The sequence below is a fragment of the Acomys russatus genome, chromosome 13, assembly GCF_903995435.1.
Source record: "Acomys russatus chromosome 13, mAcoRus1.1, whole genome shotgun sequence".
NCBI lineage: Eukaryota > Metazoa > Chordata > Mammalia > Rodentia > Muridae > Acomys > Acomys russatus.
The window spans coordinates 20956494-20968796 of record NC_067149.1 but is presented as its reverse complement, the minus strand read 5'-3'; the positions used below and the strand labels follow the sequence as shown (position 1 = coordinate 20968796).

The 12303-nt window shown below is 43.6% G+C and overlaps 1 protein-coding gene across 2 annotated transcripts in view; it reads left to right on the top strand.

Moving 5' to 3' along the window:
* Prickle2 (prickle planar cell polarity protein 2) overlaps window positions 1-12303 on the top strand; it is a 353881-nt gene that overhangs the window by 130420 nt on the left and 211158 nt on the right. The gene's annotated exons all lie outside the window — the stretch shown is intronic.

Here is a 12303-nt window from a genome sequence, read left to right as displayed (position 1 = left end):
AGTAAAGAAAATCAGTCAAAAAGCAAAACACAGACAAAAAAAAAAAAAAAAAAAAAACCCCACACACACAATTCAAACCTAACACCTGGAGTAGGGATGCTGGTAAGGCATGAATTCTGCCTGTTTTAGGCTCCACTGTCTTCTCAGTGCCTCTAAGAATGTTTGGTATGCGGTGTAACAGATGCTTAATAGGCTCCTTTGAGTTGAAGACTGACCTAGAGTATCCTACTAGTTAAGGAAACTGTATTACCGTAATAAAAAGTCCTCAAATCAAAATTTTCTATGACTTAACTGTTTCTTCATCTCAAATACAGAGACAAGAATACATTTTTTTTTTTTTTACAACATGGTTGTGAGAATTAATTGAGGTAGGGTGCCTATAGTATGGCTTGAATCTGATATGTCTTCTATAGGTTCATCTTTTGAGTGTTTTTTCTCTGATGAGTGATGCTATTTTGAGGCCCCTTTAGCAGCCAGGGCTTAGCTAGGGAAGTGTCACCAGCAGTGGAACTCTGAATGTGTGAGCATGGCTCCTGCCACTGGCTTTACTCTCCACTTCCTGGTGAGCATTTATTTCTGTTCCCATAAGCTGAGTCGCTCTGCCACACCTTCCCCACAATTGCTTTTGTCCACATCTTATCATAGCAATGCACAAATAATTCATATGAAATGAGATAGAGTCCAGTGGCTTGCTCTAGTCAGCATTGACCAAATGAGAATGGTTTTTTAAGTCTAAAAACATTGCTATGTAGGGGTATGCGTGGTGTGTGTGTGTGTGTCTTGTGTGTGTCTTGTGTGTTCATGAATGTGAGGGTGCCTCCAGAAACCAGAAGAGGGATACAGATCCTCTGAAGCTGAAGTTAGAAATACCTGAAAGCCACATGGCATAGGTGTTGGGGACTAGGCGTCCTTTGCAAGAGGAGTATGTGCCCTTAACCACTTAGCCATCTCTCCAGTCTCTCTTTTCAAATTTTTGTATCAGTCTGAGTTATGAATTGCAAACAGCTAGACAATCATGAACTTGAGAAGGTGCAAGCAAGGAGGTTATTACTCAACAGCTATCATGAGCCTTACAGAAGTTCCAGGACCGGTCCATGGAGGGCCAGCCCTGGTGTTAAGTGATAAGGCCTTCAGCTTGTGTAACTCTACCCCACCCCTGTAGTGTTAGCCCTGGAAACTCGTGCTATGCCCATGTGAAAGGTTTACGTCGTTGTCCCTTCCCTGCGCTCTGGTACCATTAGAGCCGTACTCCAGGTGTTGTCTGGTACCATTAGAGCTGTATTCCAGATGTTGGGTGAATCCATGTCATTGTTTGCAGGCTGGAGATAAACGGGTTGTCTTGCTGCTTCTCTGGTACGAGACCAGCTTCATCTTCCACCTCTAAGACCAAACGCTTCACATATATGAAAGAGTTTAGATGCCAGAGAGCACACCCCCTCCTCCCCCTGAAAGCATAATATTGCTTGTGTTCATCGTTAGATTGCCAACCCAAGATCGGAAATACTCTGTTTGAGGAGGGAAAGGGAGGGTGCGGGGTTGTCTCAGGATGATTCTAGTAGGAAAGCAGAGCCATGGGGCCTTAAGGATTCAGATAGACTGGAAAGGTCTTGTCCTTTCTCAGACCCAGGTTTTCAGGGTGCGTCCTCCTTTTGGATCCTATGCAGAGGTTATGAATGATTTTAAATGTCACATATCTACCTTTAAAATGAGATTGAGCCAGGAATTTACCTGTAGGCCTGAGCTTTAATGTGACTCCCAAATGGTCTTCAGCCTCGTAATAAGATCCTCAGGCGTCTGTAGATGTCCAGGAATAAGCAGGTCTAGAGTTATACAGGTGAATGTTGCCAAGAGTTCTTCAGGGTTTTGTGTCTTCTAAAGACAGTCATATGGTAATAGACAACATTTATCTAACGCCTCTCGTTTCATGGCCACTGGCTAAAAGCTTTTTTGTTGTAAATCGACTATTGATTCTTTAACTCAAACATAGTATAATTATTCCCACTTAATAAATCGGAGGGCAGAGGCTTGGGAAGCAGGTCACCGGGTGGCAGGTGGTGAAACTTGACCCTGGTACCCGAGCTGTGGTCTTATCCACATGTTTATATAAAGCTGATAGAGTGTGAGCAGTCAGAGGGTTTTGATTGCTTGTTTGTTTGTTTTGCTTTTTGTCTTCCCTATGCCAGCTTTCCTTAAGCTTCTCGAGAGGTCAGTGTTTTCTGCAAGTTCAGCATAAAAGATTATAAGAAAAGCTACATGCATGCCTTTTCTAATTTAGTGTGTAAATTCTGGACTACTTTAGATCTTGGAGTCTTTGGTCAAGGTTTTTCTTGCAGATGAGCTTTCTTTAAAGCAGTAGTAGCAACGTGAGAGAAGACATCTTTTTTTTTTTTTTTTTTCTGTAATCAAGATAATGAAACAGTTGCCTATATTTACTCCCATTAACATAGTGATTATATGTAATTAAAACTAAGACATCATCAGAAAAGGTCAGATGACAAAAAGATGGGGGGGGGGGATAAAAAGCAATGAGTTCTCTTTTCACAAAATAGAGCCCAGGACGTACCAAGAAGAACTCAGGTATCCCCACCAGGGGAACTGAGCCGCAGTAGTCTGCTCGCCTTCTCCTTTGTATGTTGTATTGTCTCTGGCACTCTGTGCCAACCTACTATGCATTTACTTCTTTTCATCTGACCCTTTTAAAACATAAAACTGAGCTCCTTTGGGGATGACCCTTTGGCTTTTAACTCTTTCTGTTGTGATATATACACATATATGTCTACATTCTGTGGCACATGTGTAGAGGTAAAAGAACAACAGTGGGTGTTGGTACCTGCCCTCTGCTGTGTTTGGGGCACTGTCTCCCTCTTGTTTTGCCAATGTATGCTTCAGGCTAGCTGGTCCACAGGCATCCAGACTCTGTTGTCTCTGCCCTTCACTGTCTGTGGGAGTGCTGGGGTTATATAGATGCAGTCCACCATACCCAGCTTTACGTAGTTTTGGAAAATCAAACTCAAGTCCCAGACTTGCACAGCACAGCAAGCATTTTACCTGCTGAGCCATTTCCCCACCCTGGGGCTGGCCTTTTGTTTCAAGCTTTGATAATTCTCAAAGGATGATAAGAGATGAGTTACACAGTCGGGGGGTTGATAAACATTTATGGGTTTATTGATTTGTATATTGAGCAGATATAGAATGAGATAAGAGAAAAATGTCTAAGCTCAGGGCATATATTTGCATGAATATTTCAGAAATCTGCTATTGTGAAGCAGAGTTCAAAATGGAGTGACTTAGAACCACAAATATGTATCTGCCTGCCTGCCGACCTGCCTTCCTTCCTTTCTTCCTTCCCTCCCTCCTTCCTTCCTTCCTTCCCTCCCTCCTTCCTTCCTTCCTTCCCTCCCTCCTTCCTTCCTTCCTGTTCTGTGAGTCATGGATTTGGTTCTCTGTCAGATAGACAAAGTACCCTCTTTCCCATAGTATTAGTTGAAATGGCTTAGTTGATTCTGGGGAATAAAAGATAGGTAAGTTCTTGGTGCCAGTTATTAACTAGGATGTTTTTGGTCCTGCCATATATGGACTGTACATAATCGTTCTCTTCCTGCCATGCCTGCCCCTCGTGTGATCTCCCACTCTTGCCAGGTAGTCTGGACCTCTTCACCTAGTGGCTCAGTTCCCAGAGTGAAAGTGGAAGCTCCAAGGCCTCTCAGAACCCCAGCTTCCAAATTCCAAGGTTTTGCTGCCAGAACGTGCTATGAGTCAAAGCCACCCACAGGGCCAACTCGGATGAGACAGCCTGGGAGACAGACGTTGGCTCTTGGATGGGAGACTGGGAATGACACATTTCAGAGAAGATTCAAACATAGGTGTGGAAAGGTAGAGCAGTAAGAAAAAAATGTTTACTTTTTACTGTGATGAAGTATCATGGCATTACCGTCTTAACCATTTTCAAGTATAGAATTTGGTGAGATAAAGTATTGTTAGCCCTCAGTGTTTGACCACAGATGGAAAATATTCAGAATAAAACTGCCTCTGTATTGAACATGTAGGTTTTTCTATAATTATTTCTTAAACAGTTGGAGTACAATATTTATTTATATAACATTATAGAGTTGAACACTAACCTGAAAATCCAAAATGCTTTAAAATAATTCAGAAGGTTGTTGTTGTTGTTGTTTTTGTTTTTTAACATTGATGTGACACAAATGGAAAATTCTATTACTGGGCCTTATGTGAGAAGCCAGAATCAAAGCTAAGACACACTAAAAATATCATCTTAAATGACCTTATGTATATGAAGATGTGTACAAACATTTTGTTTAGACTTTGGTCCTATTTTGTAAATATATATAATTCTCTTTATGTCAAAGTTAAAAACAACCCAAAAATCTGAGATATTTAGGCCTAAGTGTTTTGATACATGATACCAAGTCTGACACTATGTTTTACAAGTGCTCTAATGTCTAAACTGTTGAAGATGTACAAATGCTGTGCCATTTTCAACTAGGAACCTAGAATCCCAGCACTGTCATACCTATAGACTCTCCAGAGTCCCCAGGTACTGAGTAGTGACTTTTCATTCCCTTGTTGACTTCCATTAGCCCCTGGGAACCTTCACTGTCTTTCCTACCTCCATGAATTTGACTCTTTTAGGTTTCATTTAGCTACATAATCTTATCAATTTGAAATCATATGTTTCTTCCCCTCCCTTCCCCACCCCTCTCTTTTATGTCCCTCTGTGTGATCATGTATGGGCAGACTCCTGTGTACCTACATGTGTATGGTGTACGTGGAAACAAGAAAATGATGACATCTGGAGTCTTCTTCAACTCCTCTCCACATATTTTCTGAAAGCAGTTCCCTCTTGGACTAGGAGTTTGTTGAGTCCGCTAGACTGGCTGGCTGACAGGCTCCAGGGACCCTCGTACTGGCTGTACAGATGCATGCTGCTTCTTCATGCAGGTGCTGGGGATTGAACTCAGGTCTTCACGCTTACGCATTAAACATGTCCCAGACTGAGTCAATGTCCTAGCCCTGTTGTTTTACATTTCTACGTGGCCAGGCCTTAGCATGATATTTTCAAAGTCATCCATGATGTGACAGGCCTTCCTTTTTAAGGATGCACTGTGCCTCATAGTATGTACGCATGTATCTCATGTTCTCTAGTCACCCAGCCCTGTGCAGTAGGATTGCTTCCACCTTCAGGCTATTGGGAATCATGCATCTGTGAGCATAGGTGTCCAAGTCCCTGCTTTCAGTTCCTCTAAATGCTGCCTCAGAAATGGAGCTTCTATTTCATCTTAATTCTGTTTTTAATATTTTGAGGGACTCTTAATACCAAACCCCACACCAGCTGCTCTGTGTTAAAGAAAGGAGGTTCTATGTGCCTATCCAGAGCACCATAGAAGAGACTCCCTTGACTACCTTTATAAGGAACTTTTTAAGGTGTTTTCTGATGAAACATATTAAAATACTCATTTTTTTTCTCCGTTAAAACACGTCCTTCATTTCTGTTCCCATATGCATTTCTGGCCTTCTGAACTCATGTCAGCTTTTTCATCACTCCTGGGGAAACTCCTCCCTATAGCGCAGAGAACGTCTGTCGGTGTTCAGTTCAACGGCAAGGTCAGCACTCAAGGTCTGCCCTCTGCTTTGCTTAAACACCACCACTCATGTGGACTTCTAGGCTCCCATGGCTTCATTTTCCCTGAAAAGCTTTGCAGCTTCACCCAAGAAGCTCACTCTGAAAAACCTCCCCAGCTTCCCAGCATCCTGCCAGCCCTCTATGACTAATCTGAAAATGAATCTTTTGAGAAAAAAAAAAAAAAAAAGGATAAAAACAGAGAATAAAGTACCCTTCCAAGACAAAACAATGAGAAATGGCTAAAAATAATTGAAGCTTTATTGCCTCGGTTCCTAACAACCATATTTTTGGCTACCTCTAGTGATTATTCATCCCCCCTGGGGGCACATTTCATTTTCTCTGCAAGACCGTGTCAAGGGAATAACTTATAATTTGGACTACAAATTGTGTGTGACATTTCTGCACCTTATTTGGAGCTTATCTCTATCATTGTCTAAGAAGACCATTGACTATTTCACAGAGCTTGTTTGAACGCAGGTAGTAACCCCCAGACAAGAGTCCCCCTGCCTACTGTACAGATGTATAATGTAGATTATTTCTGTGACTTTAAAGAAAACAATTAACCTGCCTTTGCAGAACCTATTCTGTATCCTAGACTATAACAAGGATGGTTGTATTCTTCAGATCCCTTCAGCATTCAGCACTGGCAGGAGAACCAGATAAGCAAACCTACATGGGTGTATTCGGGCCTTTGGCGCCTGAGGAATAAGTGCGTGTTCTTTTGAAGCCCATCTTTGACTCAAAACTTTGTTTTCAGAACTTAACCATTGTCATGGTGTGGTAGTCAATATTGACTTTCAACTTGGCCAAGGCCTAGAGAATGCCTATGAGGGGCTGTCTAGATCAGATCGCCACATGGGTGTGTCTGTGAAGGGCTCTGTAGGTTTAAGTCAATTGACATGGGTTGGAGACAGAATTAAATAAAAGAGAAGAACTACACTGAGCATTGGAATCTATCTCCTGTTGCTTCCTGACTAGAAAAGGATGCTTCCTCTCCTGCTGCCTGCCACACCTCCCCTGGCCACAATGGAAGTACCCCCCTCACACTGCAAGCTAGACTAAGCCCCACCCTCCTTTAAATTACTTCTTGTCCGGTATCCGGTCACAGCAAGTAGAAAAACACCAGGCGCATTGTGATCTGGCATATTGGGTTTACAGCTGACCCTGCCCTAACTAACTGTATGACCTTGGTCAAATGATTAAATATTTGCCTGTTTTAGTTACTGTGGCTTCAAAACGCACAGTTCAGTGGCGCATCCCCCAGTAGACTGAGTTGAAAGCGAAGGAACATTGCCCAGTACAAAGACTATTCCTCCTTATTAAGAGCTCCCTTCAGGCATAGCCAGATTGCTTTCATGTGTGAATGCAGAGGTTTTTTTTGAGACTGTGAGGGTGAATCTTAATTTTCAACTCGATTGGATTGAGAACCACTTAGGGAACCGGTGAAACGTACCTCTGGGTGTGTCTGGGAGAGCACTCTTATACAAAATTGGATCGTGAGGAGGGCCCCCAGTTAATAATGAGTGGGTTAATCCCTTGATGGATTTATACCATGATGACATTATTGAGAGGTGATGAAAACTGGGAAGCCAGTGCCTGCCGGGAGGAAGCCAGTGCCTGCCGGGAGGAAGCAGTGTAGCAGGATCGCCCGCGAGGGGGCTGTATTTTGTGCTAGTCTCTTCTCTCTCCTTTGCTCTATTTCCTGGCTGCTGTAATATGAACTGTTCTTCCTGCTCCCTTCACCATTGGCGTCTCCAAAACTGTGACCCAAAATAAAGTCTCTCCTCTCTTGAGTTGTTTAAGCCAGGTCTTTTTTGTTCCAGTGAAGAGAAAAATAACTACTGTAGCTAGCAAGTATTCAGAATTGAGCTGCTGGAAAACAAACGGTGGGAATATGTAGAGCTGCATATCATGTATCCATTCTACATTTTCACTTATAACAGTTATAGCAATTTGATTTATTGAGCATTTTCTATGTGTTAGGCATTTGGTTTTATTTATTCTTATATGTATTTTTTTTAATCTTTACATATATTAGCTCATCTGATCTTGACAGTCACCTGAGGGTTGGTAGATGTCAGGGCAATGCCCATTCTACAGACAAGGAACACAGCAGAGGTAAGGAGAAGTTCAGTCTTTCTGTTAGTAAGAAGCAGAACCCAAATCTAAACCTATCGTTCATCTCCGGAGTCTGCAGACTTCGTAGCATCTCAGAGTTTGGGTTCTTAGTGTCTTTTGTTTCACTAAAAAGAGGTTTAAGTAACAACTACTCACAGTTACCATAATTTACACTGTTTAAAAATGCTTATTGATTTATTTTGTATACGACAATAACACATTTATTACTTTGACCGTACATATCATATTTTCCACCACAGCAGGAAGCAGTCAGCCTGAGGGTAGCACTGTGTCAGGAGGCCTTAATGTCTGTCTGCCTTAGTAGAAGACAGAGGAGTAATCATGTGGGTCTCTGCATTTAGTTTATTACAGTGAAATGACACCGTGGAAGGTATACCGGGTTCCTCAGGGGTCTTCAGTCTGCACTTGAGAATCATGATCCACTCATTCCTTTTCTGATGAGAACTTTCTGCTCAAGACAGAGCAAGGAAGAGGCAAGAGTCATGGCAATTGTTTCTGGTAAGCGCCAGAAAAGCACAAGTTGGTAGCCAAATTTCACCTGCTGTTTTTTACTGAAGACACATGAATGGTCCAGAGAAAATTATTTTTATATCCATTTTGTAGTTAAGAACCTTGGGGTGTTTTCCCTCATCTCTCCCCCGCCTTTGTGCATGTGCATGCGTGCATGCATGTACGTGTGTGTGTGTGTGTGTGTGTGTGTGTGTGTGTGTGTGTGTTTTGAATCCAGGCCACACAGATTCTAGGTGAGTGCTATACCACTGAGCCACTGTTTCATCCCATTAGGACCTGAGACCTAAAGCGCTGTAATAGATATGCCTTGACCTACCCTGCTCCTCACAACAGCATGGAGAAGTTTTCATTCTTTCCAGGGAATGCTATGGTGAGCTTGAGTCACCCAAAGCTGGATCCCTTCCTTTTTCTCCCCCATCTCTGTAGATAGCCTCTAGTCAATGTTTTCCCATCCAGATGGTTTTTACAGAGCACCCCAGCTCTTCCATTCAGTCTTGCCTTCAGACACCCAGTTGCTGCCCAGGGAACTAACAGATGCTGCACTCTGATGAATGAGAAACAAATGGGTGGCAGTGGCGGTGATGGTGGTGGCAGTGGTGGCGGTGGTGGTGGCGGTGGCGGGGATGGTGGTGGTGGTGGCAGTGGTGGCGGTGGCAGTGGCGGTGGCAGGGATGGTGGTGGCAGTGGCGGTGGCGGCGGCAGTGGCGGTGGCGGTGGCGGTGATGGTGGTGGTGGTGGCAGTGGTAGCGGTGGCAGTGGCGGTGGTGGTGGCAGTGGTGGTGGTGGTGGCAGTGGCGGTGATGGTGGTGGTGGCAGCAGCGGCAGTGGCTGTACCTGGAAGGAGGGCTGTATTAAAGAAGTACATGGCTACTGGGTGTCAGAGTCAGAGAACTAAGGGATAGCTACACTGACAAGCTGCCACCTGCTCCAGTTTGCGACTGATGCAGCTAAAACTGCAAGAAAAGCAATGTTTAAAAAACAAAACCTAACCCTGGGATTTAACCAAGATGCTATTAGCAGCACAGGGTCTCTGTTTCAAGCGTTTTAAAAAGACTCTTTCAGGCATTTCACATGTTGTGACTTAGTATTATTAACTGCTGTGAAGTGTTTGTTTAAAGAGAAAAGGGGAAATGCAGCTTGTACTCAGTAAGTCTGCTTAGCTGTTCACCAAGCTTTGGGAATTCAGATATTTTTCCATTTATTTCAAGAGTCAAAAACAACTCACTCTGAATTCTTCTTTCCTTGAAGATTTCACTTTGAAATGCTGGGGGATTGTTTCCTTTGACGCTCCCCCTTCCAACCCAAACATTCACAGATCAATTTCTTGGTCAGACATTGTAATGCTCACTTGCTCCAATGCAAAAACCAAAGGGAACTGGCTCTTCTACAACCAGTTGGAAGCTTTTATCTCCAGGTTTTTGCATTTGATGCTGGAAACTGCATTACGTGCCCTGGCGTGTGCTCTGTTTTCACTTGGAGTCCTGAGTGGTCTTCAGAAAGAACTCACCGACTAATCAATGCAGACTTTTTATTTACAATTCACCTTCTGCCTCTCATGCTAAATACTTTTTGTAAAAAGCTTCTGTACTTCACACTACAATCCTGATGTAGAGAAGAAAATAACCCAAATCTCCCCGCTGTAGTTAAAGAACACACCACTTGGTAAAATGGAGGCTTGTTTGTCTATACTGTGCAGAAGTCAACGCTGGTGTTATAATATTAGTCAGTGTGTGCTGCCACAACAAAATGCTACCTCTGCGGTGGCTTCAGCAGTAAACATTTAGTTTTTCACATAGCTGTAGAGCATATGGTTAAGATCAAGGCACCAGCCGCATTGGCTGTTGGTTTAGGCTCCTTGCCCTGGCTTAATGACAGCTACTTCTTCTCTAGGTCCTCAGATGGCCGTGTGCGTGTATGTGCATGTACGTGCATGCATGTGTACATGTGTATGCATGTATGCGTGTGTGTGTGTGTGTGTGTGTGTGTGTGTGTGTGTGTGTGTGTGTGTGTGTATAACAGTCAGAAGACAACCTCTGGTGTGATCTGTCAGGATGCACTCATCTTATTTTTTTGAGACAGGGTTTCTCACCAGCCAGGACCTCACTAAGTAGGCTAGGCTGGCTGCCAGTGGATCCCCAAGGGTTTACCTGCCCCCACCTCCCCACTGCTGGGATTACAAGCACGGGACTGTCACAGCTGGTATTTTATGTGGGTTGTGGGGATCTAACTTAGGTCCTCAGGCTTACAAGGAGAGCACTTTATTATCTCCCCAGTCTGCATGGCCTTCTTGGTCTAGGCATATAGAAAGAGAAATAGCTAGTGTCTCCCCTTGTAAGATAGTGAGGTCTGATTAAACTATGATTCTACCCGGATGACCTAATTTGATCTTTATTACTTTCTTATATACACCATCTCCAAATATAGTCACGCTGAAGCTTAGGGCTCTGACATATGAATTAGAAGGGAACACGGTGCTATAATAATCAGCTGGGGTGGTTTTTTTCCTTCCTTCAAGAAAGCCAAGATGGAAGTGTTTTCTGTGTTCCCTGTTTCTGTGGTACTCTTTTCTACTATGGCTCCTGCAGAAGGCTGCAGCTAGCAGGCTGTGGGTGTAAAAAGGACACAGTAAACCATCTCTGCTGGCGAGACTGGCATGTGAGATGAAAAGCACTGAAAAATTTTAATCTTATCTCTCCTTCTCATTCTCCCATCCTATGAATGCAGCCTGTCCTATTTGTAACTGCCTGCTTACTTCTCAGCCCTTTTCTGATGGATGCCTGTTATTAAAGTGGATCAGGCCCAGAAGTGATAACAGCAGAGACGATTTCCCAGGGTGCTGAGGCTTGCTTAGTGTGGAGATTAACCTTGTGTTCAGCAATCAAGTCTTTATCCAGACACTAGAGAGGAAGGACCAGGGCTGGGGCTCCAAGCTTTCTTCATAATTTTATATGGAATGTCAATGCATGAAGGCAGTTTCCCATGTAACTTCCTTTGGCTTCAGTTCTTCTCTGCTCACTTTCCTTTGCATATGCATTTGTAATGGCTGGATAGCAGGACCCCCGGTACAAGTTAGTTTCTATTATTCCAAAATTCTGGCTCAGCCCACCCAAAGTAAACATACAAGGTACAAATGCCTCTCAGTCCTAAATTCTAAAGTCACTTGCATTCAAGGATGGCCACAGACTTCTCCTGCGAAAGATGCAAAAGAATGGGCCTTACCAGCCTCACCCCAAACCCAAGCGAATAGAAACGACAACTCAAAGAGAGACAAAAGGTCTTATTAGGGAGAGCTATTAGTCCTCACTCTCCTCCTATAAAGCAGCTGTGAGTTTCCCTTTGTTGTGGGCCAACTCGATTCCTCTTGGATTCATGGCAGAGCTGCTAATGAAGTTAAAGTTGGGGAGTGTTAGCCGTTCTTCTATAATCTCGCTTTTATTTTAATAAAAGCAGGCCTCAGACCAAGTTCACCCACACATACAGACATTTACTAAATGAATATGCATAAGCAGAGCAAGCTGAGAACAGCTCATAAATCCACTCTGCGTGCCCGACGCAGTCCTGGCTTGCTGACTGTCAGGTGGTGAAGCTCTTGCCTGCCCATGTGCCGTGGCCATCAGGGAGCTTTCAGGAGATGTTAGTGCTTGTCCTACCTCCAGACGTTTCCCCATGTTTTTCATCTGGATGAGGCCTGTTATTTATGCACAAGCTCTGCCTGCCACACTCATGGTAAGCCAAGTTTGAAAACTAGATTTTTGAGATGCTCCAACCACACCCTTTGTAAAAGGTTCACTTAAGGCCAGCCCACAAGCATCAAGGAGGTATGGCTGTGTTTTCGCAGCTCACAGTTCTTTAATCTGAAAACCTCCTAAATCAATGCCTGGGACTTGCATTTGGGATTAAACAATGGACATCATCATACAGGGTGTGGGGTACCAGGCCAGAAAGTTTATTATGCCTCACTCTTGGAGGAGTGGGAAGTGTCTCCAGACTACTAAAGCTACTGCATGTATCCC